General features: G+C 45.3%; 1 protein-coding gene across 3 annotated transcripts in view; it reads left to right on the top strand.

Annotated features, from left to right (window-relative positions):
- Positions 1–21029, top strand: part of Vang (Strabismus domain-containing protein Vang) — a 679794-nt gene that overhangs the window by 478848 nt on the left and 179917 nt on the right. The window lies entirely within an intron of this gene.

Here is a 21029-nt window from a genome sequence, read left to right as displayed (position 1 = left end):
GTGCAAGCCTTAGGATTTCAAACTTTGTGAATTGTTTACACCTGATGAGACGGATACCCTCCGTAAAACATGTTGTGTAAAGTTTGAATAAATTATCTGAACTTCCAAACTGTGATTTCCCTTTCATATATGCATATATATATATATATATATATATATATATATATATATATATATATATATATATATATATATATATATATATATATGTATGTATATATATATATATATATATATATATATATATATATATACACTAATAAAGTGGATAGGAACGCGCACCTTCATAGAACATACAAACCTCCAACAGCCAGGATCGAACCCGGTAATAGATATATATATATATATATATATATATATATATATATATATATATATATATATATATATATATATATATATGTTATATGTATATATATATATATATATATATATATATATATATATATATATATATATATATATATATATATATTATATAGAAATAATAAAACCAAATATCACACATTTGTGGACGCACAGATTCACTTATTCACTGACTCGCTGACCCTCCCTCATCGCCTGCAGTCTGCTTCACCTTACGACCTGAGGAAAATAGCTTTACTGCCAAGATAAGACATCGTCGGCTGCTACGTACCATAAACAGATCGGGTCGTCCCTCCTCCACAAGGAACACAGGCATCACACACATTTCAAGCAGTTCCACTGGTATTTCTGAAACTTATGAACTGTTAAATAGTTAACACGGACGCCTTTGCTGGCGCCATCAGATTAAGATGTCATTATATGACCGCCAAATCATAAGGACGGAACAAGTTTTGACGTCTCAGAATTGTTGACGATGTTCCACGACCCAAAACTGAAGCAAGGCTTCGGGACCAGAGTTGATAAAGTGAGTGAACTACACCAGCCTTTGTGCTGATTTTATTGTGGCTTCCCAGCCTCCATGACGGGAATGTTGAGGTTACAGTACCCCTCTAACTGTTGACATAGATGCCATGGAGTCAGGATTATACCATGAAAAACAATGGCATATGTAAAATGCGAGAAAGAATGACTCGGAGGAGGAAATCACAGGTAAGGGAATGAGAAAATGCCGAAGAATGTTGGATCCCATTTGATGGACCATCAGTTATTCGCACAGGTCCCTCCTGACCCGGTAATAATCCAGAGGGATCCTCCCGCTGGGTTACCTGCTGACGGGAATCAGACCAAAAAATGAGACCGTCGGTTTATACGGGGGCGGAGGAGCCCTTGCTAATGGCTCGACCCGGACCATAACCCTGACCACGACCTTCTCTCCTCATTCCGTACATTTTCAGGCCGGCCTTGTAAAAGCTGTGCTGAGCCCTACACAAGATGCCGCTGGGGTTAGTGTGTTGCGCTGCGGGATCTCTCGGTGTTCTGGGCGTGGCAGTGGAGACGTAGGCGTGGAGTTTTTGACCAAGTGGGCCTGATGCTTGTCTCAGTGGGTGCGGAGGTGCAATGACGTAATGGGCTGGCGTGATAGTGTGGCTGGTGTCTAATGCACAGCTTCTTCTGTGGCCGTTCCACTGCAGTAGTCGTTGATAGAACGTCTTGCCATTCCTTTCCTGTCAGCAGTGATGGTCCTCAGTGCTTTCTCCTATCACAGACCTTCACCCTTATGCTGGTGGTTTTATCATACATATTTCATCTCACGCATTATTCTCCTATTCCTTTGTCTTTCCTTCGTATTACCTTTTAGCTTTAAGAGGCAGGTCTTCAAGCACCTGCCGAGCCCCTAATGAAATGTCTACTCTTTTCCTCTCACTTTCAACTGAAGTGGTCTTTGACTGGGTCATGTTTTGCATGTGCTATGTCGGTCATTTGCATTAAGTGGAAATACTGTAGTGTGGCTGGTGTTATACTGCAGTGTGGCTCGTCTTGCACTGTAGTGTAACTGGTGTTATATCGTAGTGTACCTGCTGTTATACTGGTGTTATATCGTAGTGTATGAGATGTTATACTGGTGTTATATCGCAGTGTAACTGGTGTTATATTGGTGTTGTATCGTAGTGTAGCTGGTGAAGTTATCAGGTTCCCCAGATACAACACATCGCATGTGAGGAACCCTACAAAGCTCCCCTACGTTTCTGTCTTATGTTTATGCCTCATCATCCACACGTCGGCAGGTGGCACTCAGCCCACAATCAGCAAATACGTCCTCCTTATAACGCTTGACAATCCTCAAAGCCTCGCTCTGCGTAAGTGCAGATTCTACTGAGGTAAGCGCTACGCGGAGGCCGCCTACCTGTATGCAAGATCTCGTCGTATGTACGCAAAAGTATAAATATGATGACTGACCCGCGGAGCATCGCCAGCGGAGGCGAGCGGCAGTTAAACAAATTTGAGTGAGCTTTAAGCGAGGGGGGGGGGGAGCGTTGTACAGTTGCTTATTCTGATTTTCGCTATGATTCTAAGTGTATAATTCTTAAGGAAATAATTGGTTGTGATGAATTTGGTTGCGTTATGAGAGGATGAGGATTATTTTTTTTTTACAAGAAATGATTAAATATCACAGACAAAATAAATTTTTGGAAAAAAAAATGTCTGATTTACAGTTTGGTATGTATTAGATACACAGACAAAAAGTTGCCAGACACTTCCCGGAAAAGTTATTAGTTTTTAGTCCCGATTTTTGTACCTTTGTAATCTTTTCCTGTTTTTGGTACTGTTATCCTTACTGGCTCTGCGTGTAGCAAGAAGGTGCAGTTGGCATGTTGCCTCAAAAGTGAGGGAGAGGGTATGTATGTTGGCCGCGCGTGATAGACTGTCTCGTCTTAGGAATTCACGAAAAGTTATGAATATCTATTACCTGAGGATTAATCTTGGATTGTGGGCAGCGCAAGTCCTCAGGGAACTGCTGGATGATACGAATATTAACTTGTCGTTTGACGTAATTAGCAGAAGCAACAAATAATTAATCGTGATCAACAGATGGCTAGAAGTTCATCTCGACACTATGTGTCAAATGTAAGTGGAGGTTGACAGGAAAAACAGGTTCAACCGCTGGCCTGTCAGATCTGCAGGTAGGTGAGGCATGACGGTACACAGCCCATGGGTATGATGATGGCTTGCTCTTTGACCTGAGTGTGAGAGTCTGGTCAGCGGTAGAGCCAGAATACTTAAAGGTTGCACTGACGTACTCAAGGGGCGAGGCCGCATCCATCTTCATAAACAGTCCAACAGGATTTAGGGAACCTGGTCGATGATAACGAAGTTCCAGGTGTACATAAAGGAGGAGTGTGCTTCCTTACCCCTTTTACCCTGTCTCCTCCTGGGAAAGGCGGCGGCACAAAGAGACCTGTACTCGTGAAAGGGAAAGCGTGACAATACCGTATTTGGGAGGGAAAGATAGGGGTTGTAGTAAGTTGTGGGGCGGGAAGGCTGAGTGGTGCAGGTGCTGGCACCAGTAATCCAGGCTAGGGGAGATGGTGCAGGGTAGGGTGGGTGAGTGATGCAGGTGTTGGCACCAGTCACCTGGGCTGAGGGAGGTGGTGCAGGGCAGGGTGGGTGAGTGGTGCAGGTGTTGCCATGGCAGCAGACACCAGTAACCCAGTTATAAGGAGTCATTCCCTGGTGGCAGTTGCCTCGTAACTCGTTAAAAGCCTCCAGGTGTTTCGCTGTTTACACCCACCATTACCCTATATCTCTGGGTAATTTAGCCTGTGTATATTTCACCATAAGAAAGGTTTTGCTGGTGGTAGCTCCTGCTGGGACGTTGTAAAGGACCCGGTACTCGCCAGGCTTTTGGCTTCAAGGAAGGTCACATTATGACACGCGAATCTAATGGCCTGAGAATATTGGGGTAGTGATGGTGATGTATTGTCTCCACGGTCTCTCTCTCTCTCTCTCTCTCTCTCTCTCTCTCTCTCTCTCTCTCTCTCTCTCTCTCTCTCTCTCTCTCTCTCTCTCTCTCTCTCTCTCCTAGATCTGGAAGTACAAATTATTTTTTTACTTTACGTTTTGAAGGGTCAGGCGGTCACCTACTAAATATGGGTTAGTAAAAGGTTCGGGTTGTGCCAGTGTTTCCCCATAGGTGGTCAGAGTTCGCCTGCTTCAGGCGTTTACTACACCACTGGTCCTCGCTCAGAGCGGGCCTTCCTTCAACACAGGTCCTCCCTCAGCATGGATCATCGTTCGGCGCGTGTATTCCTTTAGCATGAATTCTTCCCTCGGCACGGGTCTTCGCAAACACAGGTCATTCTTCAGGGCGGGTCTTCGCCAGCACGGGTCTTTGCTTAGCACAAGTCTTCGCCAGCACGGGTCTTCGCTCAGCACAGGTCTTCGCCAGCACGGGTCTTCGCCAACACGAGTCTTCACCAGCACGGGTCTTCGCTCAACGTGGGATTTAGTTCAAGAAGCATCGCATGACTGGATCATTGACGTTGTGTGTGTGTGTGTGTGTGTCGGTCCACCAGTCATTATCTGGGTCAATTTTGGTCACAAGGAAATACCAGACATCTGGAGATGGTTTCAACGGCTGGATATATCCTGTATCGTCTTCTGACCACTGACAGGTGTCGTTCACAGCACGACCACACTGCGACACGTGACTATTTTCGATCTCATGACCACGTTACACGTTGTCATCTTCCAGCACGACCACGTTACGACATGTGGTCATCTTCCAGCACGACCACGTTACAATATGAGGTCATCTTCCAGCACGACCACGTTACGACACGGTTATCTTCCAGCACGACCACGTTATGACACATGGTCATCTTTCAGCACGACCACGTACGACACGTGGTCATCTTCCAGCACGACCACGTTATGACACGTCATCATCGACAACACTACAGAGCAAACAACCCTCGTTGATCTGACACATCAGGGGCTTCAGATGTAAGGCAGTGCGAAAGCCACCATATGTTCTTATATATATATATATATATATATATATATATATATATATATATAGAGAGAGAGAGAGAGAGAGAGAGAGAGAGAGAGAGAGAGAGAGAGAGAGAGAGAGAGTTCAACACCGGTACAGCTCATATTGCACACAATACCTGACTGATTAATAAGTTACCTAAACATCACATTACACGTTCCTTTCCGTAATGATCAGTTCTACTCTCTCTCTCTCTCTCTCTCTCTCTCTCTCTCTCTCTCTCTCTCTCTCTCTCTCTCTCTCTCTCTCTCTTTCACACACGTTGGAGGCTCCAGTCACGGACAGAAGCCCACATCACGGCTGGCCTTAACTGAAATATAGAGAGGATTATGAAAGGGTAAATGAAGAGACAGTGTAAAGTATTTACGAATTTTAGAGGAAGTGAAAAACCTGTCTGTTAAAATATGCTAGGTCCTACTTATTGGGAAAGGCATGAAAGGGTAGAGAGTTCCAAAGCTTCGACGTGTACGGAAAACGTTATCAAATTGGCCCACCCTTGCGTTGCCAACGGCCATACAGTAATCATATGACGCAGCATCTTGCCGAGTATTGCGGGGTCTTGCTAGTAGTGGGGATGCGCAAGCAGCCAGCTCTCGGAAGCAAAACCAAAGTGATATCTATAGAAAAGGGAAAGTGAACCAACATTGCGGCGTAGGGCAAGGAGTCAAGTTTTGAAGTTATCGTGGGAGAGTTTATAAGCAGGACCGCTCTCGACTCAGCTCTGTCAAGTAAGAATGCTTTATGACTGTAAGTCAATATTGTGACTTTGCCTTACGTAGATCTGACGGGCTCTGATGTACGAATGGAGGATCATGTGCTTCTTAACACACTTGTGAGGTAACTAGCATCATATCTATATTTTCACAGGATTTTATCATTCCAATAAGTTAGGGAGCACCTTCTTTGTACCATTATTCCTCTGTATTATTACTATCATCATTACTTAGACAAACGAATTATTATTCTTATTCTTATTCTTACTATTATTATTATTATTATTATTATTATTATTATTATTATTATTATTATCATTATCATTATTATTATTATTATTATTATTATTATTATTATTATTATCATTATTATCATATCAGTTGTAGTAGTAGGAGTAGGAGTAGTAGTAGTAGTAGTAGTAGTATATGCGTAAAATTTTGCTAAAATCTATTCATTGCACGTACCATGGACGTTAGTGTTGTCTGTTGCGGGAGAGAGTAGAAGTGTTTGGTCAGAGTGGGGCGGGAGGGGGGGGGGGGGGGGTAATCCTCCACTAGGACGGTCCTCTCCCGCATAACTCGCTTGGAAATAAAGAGTTCTGCAGAAGCTCTCAGCGGGACGTGAGTGACGTGCGGGACGCTGACGGAGGGCAGCTCCTCACTGACTCAACACTGCACGTTCTTGTATAAATATGTGAGAGAGAGAAGATCTGGCCTGCTTGTAGTGTGTGTGTGTGTGTGTGTGTGTGTGTGTGTGTGTGTGTGTGTCTGTGTGTGTGTGTGAGTGTGTGTGTAAGATAGGAGAAAAGAGTAGCTGATTATTTCTGTGTACGAGACACACAGATAGATAGATAGATAGGCTAGATAGATACTGTGTTTGTGTCTTCATCTTTATGTGCAAATGGAAGATCCACACTCGCACAGTTCTACCTCTTACATCTGCATTTCTATAGATCTTCGAAATTCCAGTGCCTTCCGCAGGTGCTTCCCCTCAACCCAGCTTGTTCCACGAGTCCACAACTCTGCTGCTGAAGAACTTATTCCACACTTCCCTCAGGACACTCTATTTCTTCGTTTCTAACCTGGTGAAGCGCACAGCTTCCAACTGTGCCGTCCTGTAGGATACAAAAGAATCCAAAGGAATCCAAAGACCAACAGACCACTGAGGTCCTTTCGAGGCTGAAAAGTTCAGAAACTCACAGATTAGTGAGGTAAGAGTAGAACGACTTTACAGGTAATGCAAAGAGAAAATCCAACAAACTTGATCTAGATTCTTTCCTAACTTTAAGGAACTCTCTATGTTTACTTATTTTTTTTTGGTCTTCTACGAGATTGTATGAGGTTTTTGTGCCTCCCCTCCACCATCTTGTTCCCACAGTGTGCTGGTGGAAGTCTTTCCTTCCAACCATCCTGACGCTTGAGGTAAGGAGACCAGGCTTTTATCTGCATGTTCCACTGAGAGTCAGATATACGTCGTGTACGTATCCTCAGGGAGAGAGAGAGAGCCAGGGTGGAACACCTGGCGGCAGAGAGAGTGGACTCCCAATTACAGCCGGGAGAGTCACCCGGCCACAGGAACAGAGAACAAAATGTTACAGCCAGGGAGGAACACCTGGTCACAGGGAGAGTAAACACCCAGCTACAGCCAGGGAGGAACACCTGGTCGCAGGGAGAGTGAACACCCAACTACAGCCAGGGAGGAACACCTGGTCACAGGGAGAGTAAACACCCAGCTACAGCCAGGTGTGAACACCTGGTCACAGGGAGAGTCAACACCCAACTACAGCCAGGGAGGAACACCTGGTCGCAGGGAGGGTGAACACCCAGCTACAGCCAGGGAGGAGCACATTCCTGACCATTTCACAGTCCATGAATATGAAGGCAAGTATGATGCTGACCAGCTTGTAGTCTGCCTCTCTGACGATCCTTTTCCCATGGTGTTTCTGGAGACAAGTTCGGTGTGATGTTGACTGCTTGGTCCCCAGCACAGGACGACGCTTGTGGTGTGTTATCACCAGTATGGCGTCATCATCAGGTCTACTTAATCACCTTGTCGTCTTCAAGACTTCGAATCTCTCAAAGTTGAATTTCATCACATTATGTTCGACTACCACTCCATCTCTTGCAGGTCTCTGCTATATTTCAGTCACTTTTGCCTCGCTCTTCCTTTCGTTGTTCTGAAGTCATAACACGAATATGTTCAGGTGTGGCGAACGTCCCTTACTACTGTCATGCTTACATCTATTTTTGCTGACACTGAGCGAGTTGACCACGGGAACCCTGGACACTACCTGAACTGACTACGGGGCCAAGCTGACCACGGATCCCAGCTGACCACGGATCCCAGCTGACCACGGATCCCAGCTGACCACGGATCCCAGCTGACCAGGACAGTTATGGATATCCCGCTGCTGACTGTCCGCTTCGCCACAACACACACTCCTCAACAGAAAAAGTAGGCCTCCTGAAGTCCACCACTGGGTGAGTGTTTACCTCCTGAAGTCCACCACTGGGTGAGTGTTTACCTCCTGAAGTCCACCACTGGGTGAGTGTTTACCTCCTGAAGTCCACCACTGGGTGAGTGTTTACCTCCTGAAGTCCACCACGAAGAAGTGTAGGTCTGTTGTCCCTGGCTCAGCTGATGCACTGCTGACGTATAGGTTTCCATTCCACAGTTGATCTGTCGACAAGATGATAATGTCTTCTTCACTCCTCTGGTGTATCCCTACCTCATGGTACATCATGGGGTACCTCTGACCACGTTCCAGTAAGACGTCACCTGGACGGCCTATTGATAGAGACTTGGGTCATCAGGTTTGGACTCGTGGGTGACTTGCTGATGGCGTTCCTTGACTCGTGGAGGATTACGGGACTTAGGTAATGGCCAAGAATACTGGCAACTTGTGCTTCTTCGTCACTCTTCTTCTTCTCCCTCTTGCTATATCGTATTCCCGAAGCCTTAGAAATTAATGGTGATAGCATTTGAGTGTAGTCCGAAGGTGTGATATAGCCACAGGAGTCGATGGTAGTAAATGGGAGTAGCCTGGAGGTGTGGTGTAGCCTCATAACTCTGTAATGTAGCCATCGGGTTCGGACCTCGACCATACTTGCTGAGCATGGATGAGTAATGGCAACTGTTCAGGTGGCATAGTTGGCTCGTCTCTTCAGGTGGCATAGTTGGCTCGTCTGCTTCTTCAGGTGGCATAGTTGGCTCGTCTGCTTCTTCAGGTGGCCACGAAAGCATCTTTTCCGTGTTGACTTGAAGGAAAAGTTTACGGCGGCTGAAAAGTTTGGCAGGGGTTTGTTGGAGGGTTCTCGGGAGTGTCATGAGCAAGAGAAAGATAGGAAAAGTGAAGGAAAGGAGGAAAATGCTAGGTCGTAAGGCTCAACCCAGGTGCTCCATTGTGGGTTTTGTAAACTTTCAAGCTTATGGTACATAGATAACGCATTTGTATATACATAGAGCAAATCTTTGTGTACTCATAAAGCTATATATATATATATATATATATATATATATATATATTTTTTTTTTTATACTTTGTCGCTGTCTCCCGCGTTTGCGAGGTAGCGCAAGGAAACAAACGAAAGAAATGGCCCAACCCACCCCCATACACATGTATATACATACGTCCACACACGCAGATATACATACCTACACAGCTTTCCATGGTTTACTACAGACGCTTCACGTGCCTTGATTCAATCCACTGACAGCACGTCAACCCCGGTATACCACCTCGCTCCAATTCACTCTATTCCTTGCCCTCCTTTCACCCTCCTGCATGTTCAGGCCCCGATCACACAAAATCTTTTTCACTCCATCTTTCCACCTCCAATTTGGTCTCCCTCTTCTCCTTGCTCCCTCCACCTCCGACACATATATCCTCTTGGTCAATCTTTCCTCACTCATCCTCTCCATGTGCCCAAACCACTTCAAAACACCCTCTTCTGCTCTCTCAACCACGCTCTTTTTATTTCCACACATCTCTCTTACCCTTACGTTACTTACTCGATCAAACCACCTCACACCACACATTGTCCTCAAACATCTCATTTCCAGCACATCCATCCTCCTGCGCACAACTCTATCCATAGCCCACGCCTCGCAACCATACAACATTGTTGGAACCACTATTCCTCCAAACATACCCATTTTTGCTTTCCGAGATAATGTTCTCGACTTCCACACATTCTTCAAGGCCCCCAGAATTTTCGCCCCCTCCCCCACCCTATGATCCACTTCCGCTTCCATGGTTTCATCCGCTGCCAGATCCACTCCCAGATATCTAAAACACTTCACTTCCTCCAGTTTTTCTCCATTCAAACTCACCTCCCAATTGACTTGACCCTCAACCCTACTGTACCTAATAACCTTGCTCTTATTCACATTTACTCTTAACTTTCTTCTTCCACACACTTTACCAAACTCAGTCACCAGCTTCTGCAGTTTCTCACATGAATCAGCCACCAGCGCTGTATCATCAGCGAACAACAACTGACTCACTTCCCAAGCTCTCTCATCCCCAACAGACTTCATACTTGCCCCTCTTTCCAAAACTCTTGCATTTACCTCCCTAACAACCCCATCCATAAACAAATTAAACAACCATGGAGACATCACACACCCCTGCCGCAAACCTACATTCACTGAGAACCAATCACTTTCCTCTCTTCCTACACGTACACATGCCTTACATTATTCGTCTGTTTGGCGCTATTTCGCTGACGCGGGAAACAGCGATTATGTATAATGAATAGAAAAGTATATATATATATATATATATATATATATATATATATATATATATATATATATATATATATATATATATAATCATCTTTATTCTGATTGTTTATTCATAATCTCCTCGACAAATTCCACAGAAGTTCCTAGTCGTCAGAATTACATATCTGTCAACTCTTTCCTGTAGGAGTGTCACTATAGTTCGACACTGTGTTGCTATGTATTTCCTGTTATGAATAACTTTTATTGATAAAAGTGGTTACACGCGCGACACATTAAAATCTTAGGCATAGTAGTTCCTTATACTCCAATGAATCTAGCTTTATGTTTTGGCGTTTACCAACTACAGGAAGACGATTGTTGACGTAAAAACTGCAAGACTAAAGCGTTTTTGAATTCATTTGAGCACTGGGGTTAGTGAGAGATTGACCAGCGAAAAGAGTGAGGACGAAAAAGTTGGAGAAATTGAGTATTGAATGAAAAGTTTGAGATACATGAGAGGTAAAGGATGGCCGTTGTATATTGGTTGTTGTGTATATTTTTATGTGTCAGTAGTTTTAGGGAGAAGCCTGGTTAAGGAAACGTGATATGTTATTATGGGTAATGATCGATGTATAAACACTGTGCTGTTGGGGTGGGTGGCCATTTCTTCGTCTGTAGTACTAAGCCAGTCATGAAAAAAAATAATATTTTCTTATATAAAATATATTTTTTCTATATTTTTTATTTGACACTTTTTACTATGTTTAAAGACAATTGCACAATTCAGTGGTGAATAAGAATTTGATCTTCAAGCTTCGGGATGTCCTGTTCACATGTGTTCTATGTTCTCTGGCCTTTTAAACCTTTCATATCCTGAGATGTCAGCTACGAAGCGAAGTGGAAACTTATCCGAAAGAGTCTATTTGGCTTGTCGTGTGTGAGGTATTTAAGGGAGTCGCCAGTGTAAACGAGATTAAAATGTTAAATACGGGGTATCCCATGCCTCCACCTGCTCCCTTATATGTGCCCCTTCACCCACACTATCATGAACACGATTTGTCTACGTAAACTGCAACAGATAAACGTCTTTTGATTCATTTGAAGACTGGGGTTACGTGGCGTCTGTCCAGCCCGAGAGAAGAGTGAGGAGAAAAGAGTTTGGAGAATTGTCAGTATTTGAATGAAACTGTATTGAGATACATAGAGATATTACAGACTGTAGCCGTTTGTATCATCTGGTTGTTGTGTATTTTCTTAATGATGTTCACCGTAAAGTCTTTAGGGAGAAGCCTGATTTAAGGAACGATGATTGATTATTAGATGGGATAAAACATATCGTATCGAATATTAGAACGACGTAAAGATGCTGTTTTAGAATGGGTGGAAGTGGCTTTCACTCGTCATGTAGTATAAGCTATTTCATGAAATAATTTTTCTGTTTAAAACTAATTTTTTCTATTTTTTTTTTGACAAACTTTTTACTCATGTGAAGACAACTGGACAATCAGTGGTGAATAAGAATTTGGAGCTTCTAAGCTACGGGATCTGTCCTGCACAGTTCACGTCTGTGACTACAACTTTGTCCATGCTGGAGGGAGGGGATGAGGGAGTCATTCCTCTCATAGTCTCACCGAGAATCCACGTCACTTTGTAGTCACTCTTCTTCAGGTCACCAACTGTGGCGTGGACAAGACATTACAAGGACACGAGAAACTTAGTGTATAGAAGTATATAGGCAAATCACAAACATGGGCTGAGGGCCTAACATTTTCTGTATATAGACACGAGCTCAGTGAGGGGATGAGTCATTACACATAGATATGGATAGTAGAATGAAATGTTAGCCTAGTGACAGAAATATGCTGAAGGACCCATGTATCTAGTACGTAAATATACATACACACGCGTGACAGCATGAGTCAGTACCCAAGTACATGTGGACAGTCGGGTGATGAATGAGCTAGGTGACAGAAGTTGGTTAAGGGGATCTATATATTCACTACACACATTACAGTGAGTCAGTACCCATTTATATAGAGAGCTGAGCGATGTATGAGGCAGGATAGAGAGGTGGGTATCAGTACGAGAGTAGAAAGTTCTCGCTCGCTGCTAACAGTAAGTCAATTACTGAGGCCACAGTGTGTGAGTCGGTGATCTTTGGAGGGCAATGTGGTGAGGCCCACCGCCACACATCCCTCCTCCTCCCGACCACTGTACGCCGTTAACCTCCACCACGCAACAAACAAAGGAAGAGAAAGTAAACAAAACCGAGGAAGTGGAAATGGAGTTTGCCTACACATCTCCAGTACCAGTGGTGGCCCAGGTCTGTGGCCAGAGGTGTGGCATCTTCAGGACCAGTGGTGGCCCAGGTCTGTGGCCAGAGGTGTGGCATCTCCAGGACCAGTGGTGGCCCAGGTCTGTGGCCAGAGGTGTGGCATCTCCAGGACTAGTGGTGACACAGATCTGTGGCCAGAGGTGTGGCATCTCCAGGACCAGTGGTGGCCCAGGTCTGTGGCCAGAGTTGTGGCATCTCCAGTACCAGTGGTGGCCTAGATCGAGGGTTGTTATCTGATATTCATGTATCCAGTTTGAAAGACAAATCGATACTAGTACAGTGTTGAGTACAGGGGGGCCTTATAACCCACCTCTGTACCTCGCCTCACCTACAGTTGTGCGCGTACACTCAGGATTGTCCAGTACATTGAATGTCTTGCCCTGGCCATGCCTTGCGGCCTGGGAAACACGGTCGGTAAACAAGCTCACCAACTGGCTGGTAATCTCCTCATACACAGGTTCAACTCCTGTGTTTACGACTGTGTTCATTATCAGATATTAACATACCACACTAATGTTAATTTATCAGATGAATGAAGGTTTCAAACGCTAGTGTTGAAGATGAACTGTAGTGCAATAATCATAACCTGTTATAAAGTTGAATTACCAGTTGTGTTCGGTAGATAGTGTTCTACCAGTTGTGTTCGGTAGATAGTGTTCTACCAGTTGTGTTCGGTAGATAGTGTTCTACCAGTTGTGTTCGGTAGATAGCGTTCCATCTCTTGTTTTCGGTAGCGTTCCTCCACGTCATACAAGTCATAGAATAAATCATACACAAGTTCCATTCATTTACAGATATCTAGAATCACTGATGAAACATCTGTGTTTACAAGAGCACAGATAGACTGTTGCCTGTGACATCTGTGTTTACTTAAGCTTATATATATATATATATATATATATATATATATATATATATATATATATATATATATATTTTTTTTTTTTTTTTTTTTCATACTATTCGCTATTTCCCGCGATAGCGAGGTAGCGTTAAGAACAGAGGACTGGGCCTTTGAGGGAATATCCTCACCTGGACCTCTCCTCTGTTCCTTCTTTTGGAAAAAAAAAAAAAAAAAAAAAAACGAGAGGGGAGGATTTCCAGCCCCCCGCTTCCTTCCCTTTTAGTCGCCTTCTACGACACGCAGGGAATACGTGGGAAGTATTCTTTCTCCCCTATCCCCAGGGATAATATATATATATATATATATATATATATATATATATATATATATATATATATATATATATATATATATATATATATTCATGTAGAACATCTGTGTTTACAGAAGTATATGTATGTTGCTCTTTGAAACATCTGTGCATACACAAACACACTCGTATTGTTTACAGATACATGCCGTTTTCTAATCACAGGATAATGATATGTCGTTACTTGTAGTTTATGATGGCGAACAATGCGAGCAGATTTTTATATCGTGTCTGTAACAGGTGGGGTATTAGGCGAGAAGACTTGTAACGGCGCTAATGTTACGCAGATATGACAGGCATTTGTCGGGAGGCTGTGACGACCACTGAACAGGAGGATCTGATTGGCCAGAGGTTTTGACGACCACTGAACAGGATGATCTGATTGGCCAGAGGTTGTGACGACCACTGAACAGGATGATCTGATTGGCCAGAGGTTGTGACGACCACTGAACAGGATGATCTGATTGGCCAGAGGTTACGGAGTTGCAGCAAGTACTGCACAAGGGTATTTGTAACTCGGCTGCCGTCACGCATGTGACGGGTACCAGGTCCCCGGGAGGACCCCTGGCAAGCTTAGCGTCACAGGATGTGGCTGTTAGTAAATGGTCGATGTGGTAAGGAACCTAGCGTCACAGTGACGTAAGAACTGATTTGGGAAAATATGAAATGGTAATGTGGTTACGGTTTTGTGACGGAGAGGTCTGTGACGGGCGAGGTGTTACTGGGAAACACTGGATAGTCTATTACTGTTTGCAGTGTGACGAAGAGACTGTAATGTGCTTCATTCGCCTGGAGCAATTCCTGGGTCCCTCACACTGCTCCTCAGAGAGAGACGCTGTTGAAGATGAGATTAGGAGATACTGCTTATAAGGCTCTCGTCAAGAGAGATCAGAGAGAGAGAGAGAGAGAGAGAGAGAGAGAGAGAGAGAGAGAGAGATTCACGATACTGTGTGAAGTGATATAGGGGGGGAGAGGATTAGCACCAAGGTGAAGAGGCAGTTGTCGCTGGGTTTGTGCTAGAATGTGTGAAGTTGTCGGAGGGAAATGGGGCACCGCAGAGCACTGTATCACCCCCCGCTGGGGCTTGTGGTGCCTCTGGCCAAGACAGGAGCCAGGGACGGCAGCGAGATAGTGACACGGGATGGTGAGATAAGATCAGAGGTTAATACGCCTCAGGGGAAAGAGATATGAGGAGTCCCAGTAACCATATGACCCACACATGGGTCTCCACCTCTGCCCTTACGACTTCCCTCGTGAGGAAGACACAGCCGTCGCCTTTCTGTGAGGAAGCGGGATGGAAAATCGATTCTGTGAACTCCTCTGTGGGGCATAGAGCATGGAGCGGGCGGGTTGGTGGTCACACCGCCCCTCAACCCTGCCCGCCTTCTGAAAGTGTCGTATATTTCCCAACCAGGAGACGACAGATCTGCAGTATTACCACCCGAGCCAGGGATGTTGTGACGGCCTGCTGATCCTGACCATCGGTTTGTCTAACTTTTATCTGATGGAGTTCTGTATCCTGCGCCCGGCAGCATTATCTGTGCCTTACAAGATGGACACAGCAGGATGTAGCCACGATCTGTGCGTCATTGGTGTATGTATAGAATAGACACTTCAACCGTTCTGTGTCAGCGGTGTGCCGCACTCATGTGATTAGATTAATGGAAAACCTGTTTGTAAAACTGACTTCATAAAACTGAGGATTAATGGCACGACAACAGATGTTTATTTAAAGATGATGTTTAACTGTGAGCGAGAGAGTGGAGGGTTACCCGGTGCTTGAAGCGCCCTCCCACTATCCACTGTGGAAAAATGGGGGAAATATGCTGAACTCCTTCCCCATTCTGGGATAGTGGAGACCCAGAGCTGGCTACCCATCTCTCCTCATGGGTCTGCAGAGCCGAGGGTGGATACGGAGGCGGGAGTAGTAGTGGCAGGAAAGGCTGAGGACCTTCCCATCATGCAACTGCATCGGTGGCACGTTCTGTGAGGGAGGTCAAAGATGATATATGATTCCCTGGCTTTACGGTGTCTTCGTCGTGGCCAGCAACAGCAGACAACAAGGTTTTCGACTTTGCTTCCCACCAGAGTTTACCACGAAGCAACGCACTCGGTAACCACAAGCCAGAGACAGTACGCGTCACAACCACTACGAGATGTGAGAGCAAGAGGCTCTGCTTATAAAGTCGGCGTTCTTGATGCTCCAGCAAGCGACGCAGTGTGTGACAATCTTCATCATCAAGGGTTCCAGTTTTTTTTTTTTTAATATACATTTTACATGAAAAAAAGATTCTTATCAGAAGACGAGAGTGAATGTCTGAGCCACAAGTGCATCCTGCTTGCTTAATTAATGTCGGGGTTAGAGACACTTGGCGCCAGTCTGTCTCTGTGTGGGGTATGGGGCCAGACTTGCCGGCTTAGTTGAACTTCTCGAGCACGATGGTACGATCCTTGAACTTGATGGTACGACCCTTGAGCACGATGGTACGACCCTTGAGCACGATGGTACGATCCTTGAGCACGATGGTACGACCCTTGAGCACGATGGTACGATCCTTGAGCACGACGGTACGACCCTTGAGCACGATGGTACGATCCTTGAGCACGATGGTACGATCCTTGAGCACGATGGTACGATCCTTGAGCACGACGGTACGACCCTTGAGCACGACGGTACGACCCTTGAGCACGATGGAACGACCCTTGAGCACATGGTACGACCCTTAAGTACGATGGTACGATCCTTGAGCACGATGGTACGATCCTTGAGCATGACGGTACGACCCTTGAGCACGATGATACGACCCTTGAGCACGATGGTACGACCCTTGAGCACGATGGTACGATCCTTGAGCACGATGGTACGATCCTTGAGCACGACGGTACGACCCTTGAGCACGATGGTACGACCCTTGAGCACATGGTACGACCCTTGAGCACGATGGTACGATCCTTGAGGACGATGGTATGATCCTTGAGCACGATGGTACGACCCTTGAGCACGATGGTACGACCTTTGAACACAATGGTACGATCCTTAGCACGATGGTACGATCCTTGAGCACGATGGTACGACCCTTGAACACAATGGTACGATCCTTGAGTACAATGGTACCATCTTTGAGCACGATGGTACGATCCTTGAGCACGATGGTAGCACGATGGTACGATCCTTGAGTACGATGGTACGATCCTTGAGCACGATGGCACGATCCTTGAGCACGATGGAACGACCCTTGAGCACATGGTACGATCCTTGAGCACGACGGTACGACCCTTGAGCACGATGGGACGATCCTTGAGCACGATGGTACGATCCTTGTGCACAACGGTACGATCCTTGAGCACATGGTAAGATCTTTAAGCAGGATGGTAAGATCTTTAAGCAGGATGGTAAGATCTTTGAGCACGACGGTACGATCCTTGAGTACGATGGTACGACCCTTGAGCACGATGGGACGACCCTTGAGCACATGGTACGATCCTTGAACACGACGGTACTATTCTTGAGCACGATAGTACGATCCTTGAGCACGATGGTTCGATCTTTAAGCACGATGGTAAGATCTTTGAGCACGACGGTGCGATCCTTGAGCACAATGGTACGATCTTTGAGTACGATGGTACGATCCATGAGCACGACGGTACGATCCTTGAGCACATGGTACGATCCTTGAGCATGATGGTACGATCTTTGAGCACGATGGTACGACCCATGAGCACGACGGTACGATCCATGAGCACGATGGTACGATCTTTGAGCACGACGGTACTATTCTTGAGCACGATGGTACGATCCTTGAGCACGAAGGTACGATCTTTAAGCAGGATGGTAAGATCTTTGAGCACGATGGTGCGATCCTTGAGCACAATGGTACGATCTTTGAGCACGATGGTACGATCCATGAGCACGATGGTACGATCCATGAGCACGATGGTACGATCTTTGAGCACGATGGTACGATCCTTGAGCACGATGGTACGATCCTTGAGCACGATGGTACGATCCTTGAGCACGAAGGTACGATCTTTAAGCAGGATGGTAAGATCTTTGAGCACGACGGTGCGATCCTTGAGCACAATGGTACGATCTTTGAGCACGATGGTACGATCCATGAGCACGATGGTACGATCCATGAGCACGATGGTACGATCTTTGAGCACGATGGTACGATCCTTGAGCACGATGGTACGATCCTTGAGCACGACGGTACGATCCTTGAGCACAATGGTACGATCCTTGAGTACGATGGTACGATCCTTGAGTACGATGGTACGATCCTTGAGCACGATGGTACGATCCTTGAGCACGATGGTACGATCTTGGAGCACGCAGGTACGACCCTTGAGCACGATGGTACGATCTTGGAGCACGCAGGTACGACCCTTGAGCACGATGGTACGATCCTTGAGCACGATGGTATGATCTTTGAGCACGGCGGTACGATCCTTGAGCACGATGGTACGATCTTGGAGCACGCAGGTACGACACTTGAGCACGATGGTACGACCCTTGAGCACAACGGTACGATCCTTGAGCACATGGTACGATCCTTGAGCACGACGGTACGATCCTTGAGAACATGGTACGATCCTTGAGCACGACGGTACGACCCTTGAGCACGACGGCACGATCCTTGAGCACATGGTACGATCCTTGAGCACGACGGTACGACCCTTGAGCACGATGGTACGATCCTTGAGCACGATGGTACGATCCTTGAGCACGATGGTACGACCCTTGAGCACGACGGTCCGATCCTTGAGCACATGGTGCGATCCTTGAGCACGATGGTACGACCCTTGAGCACGACGGTACGATCCTTGAGCACATGGTACGATCCTTGAGCACGATGGTACGACCCTTGAGCACGACGGTATGATCCTTGAGCACATGGTACGATCCTTGAGCACGATGGTACGACCCTTGAGCACGACGGTACGATCCTTGAGCACATGGTACGACCCTTGAGCACGACGGTACGATCCTTGAGCACATGGTACGATCCTTGAGCACGATGGTACGACCCTTGAGCACGATGGTACGATCCTTGAGCACGATGGTACGACCCTTGAGCACGATGGTACGATCCTTGAGCACGATGGTACGATCCTTGAGCTCGACGGTACGACCCTTGAGCACGATGGTACGATCCTTGAGCACGATGGTACGATCCTTGAGCACGATGGTACGACCCTTGAGCACGACGGTCCGATCCTTGAGCACATGGTACGATCCTTGAGCACGATGGTACGACCCTTGAGCACGACGGTACGATCCTTGAGCACATGGTACGATCCTTGAGCACGATGGTACGACCCTTGAGCACGACGGTATGATCCTTGAGCACATGGTACGATCCTTGAGCACGATGGTACGACCCTTGAGCACGACGGTACGATCCTTGAGCACATGGTACGACCCTTGAGCACGACGGTACGATCCTTGAGCACATGGTACGATCCTTGAGCACGATGGTACGACCCTTGAGCACGACGGTACGATCCTTGAGCACATGGTACGACCCTTGAGCACGACGGTACGATCCTTGAGCACATGGTACGATCCTTGAGCACGATGGTACGACCCTTGAGCACGACGGTACGATCCTTGAGCACATGGTGCGATCCTTGACCACGATGTTACGATCACTGAGCATGATGGTACGATTCTTGGGTATGAAGGCCTGGCCTTTGACCTTACCCTTGAGGGTCAGGTCAAAGGTCGTGCTGTTGGTACCATCGTGGTCAAGGTTGGCACCGATCCTAAAGAGGTCTTCAGTGGTCTTCTACCACTACAGCCCGGGCTGGGCCCACAAGTAGTTCCTCACTCCAAAGGCGTCCATTATTTCCTAGATATTGATTGCTGCGCTGTCTTGAAGCTGCAGGAGCCTATAAAATGGGTGCTGTTTTTTTTTTTTTTTTTTTTCCAAAAGAAGGAACAGAGAAGAGGGCCAGGTGAGGATGTTCCCTCAAAGACCCAGTCCTCTGTTCTTAACGCTACCTCGCTATCGCGGGAAATGGCAAATAGTATGAAAAAAAGAAAGATATATATATATATATATATATATATATATATATATATATATATATATATATATATATATATAGTATATATATCACTATGGAACAGTATGTATGGTGTAAAACCACATCGTAGGGTGTGAGTAGTGTTTGTACTCAGTCATGACGATGTAGAGAGAGACAGAAATTTCCTTCATGCCACATCATTTGTGAACTGATCAACTTTTTCAATGCAATATTTAAAAAAAAGATGTGTGCCTTTATTTATTATTATGTTTGAAAAATCTTCAGACTTCAGTGGAAATTTTGATTATCCTCGAGGAATTGTTGAAAGGCAGCTCTTAACCGTGTCATGTGTTTCAGTAATGCTCTGCGGTAGTGATTTAAAGTACAGGACTAATTCTTTTAAAAATGTATTTTACAAATACGTTTTCTTATAATTCTCTTATATTAGTTATCTAAAAATATTTAAGCATTTTCTTTATACCTTAGTAACATATTCATGGAATAATCGCCTTCCCTTCTGAAATGATTATATATAAAAAGTTGTTGCAATCTTTGAAGTCTTCCGTATCGCCAGGCGGAAGTTCGAAACAAGAAATCTTATTTTCCTGAATAGTTTAGAACACTCTGAACTTCGTCCATTTTCCAGTGAATATTAAATATCCTTTTCACGAACATCAGAATATGTGCTTGTAAGAATATCGATGACAACAGTTTCTCTTGGAGTGGATGATGGCAGCCAATCCACAACTAAAGTTCGTTCTGCCTAGCGACGAGCCTAGTGTGTGTGTCATGTATTCAGCTTTCTCCTTATCTTCTTTATCATCAGCCATCCTCTTCAGTGACGTGATAACTTCTCGCGCCCTTTAAGTCATCAGACACAGATTCTCATTTTCTTGGGGTCATTCGCCCTCGTATTTTCCACTTATTCGTATATGTGACACATATTCTTCTACAGTAATAATGATTATACTAGTGTTACTGATGATGATGATGATAATGATAATGATAATAATGATAATGATGATGATAATAATAATGGAGAAGTGTGATTTATAGACTGTGAAAATGTTCGTAGAATTTCGAGTTC

This window comes from Panulirus ornatus, chromosome 68, assembly GCF_036320965.1.
Source record: "Panulirus ornatus isolate Po-2019 chromosome 68, ASM3632096v1, whole genome shotgun sequence".
NCBI classification, from domain to species: domain Eukaryota; kingdom Metazoa; phylum Arthropoda; class Malacostraca; order Decapoda; family Palinuridae; genus Panulirus; species Panulirus ornatus.
Note: the sequence above shows the minus strand (reverse complement) of the source record. Positions and strands in the feature narration are given on the sequence as shown.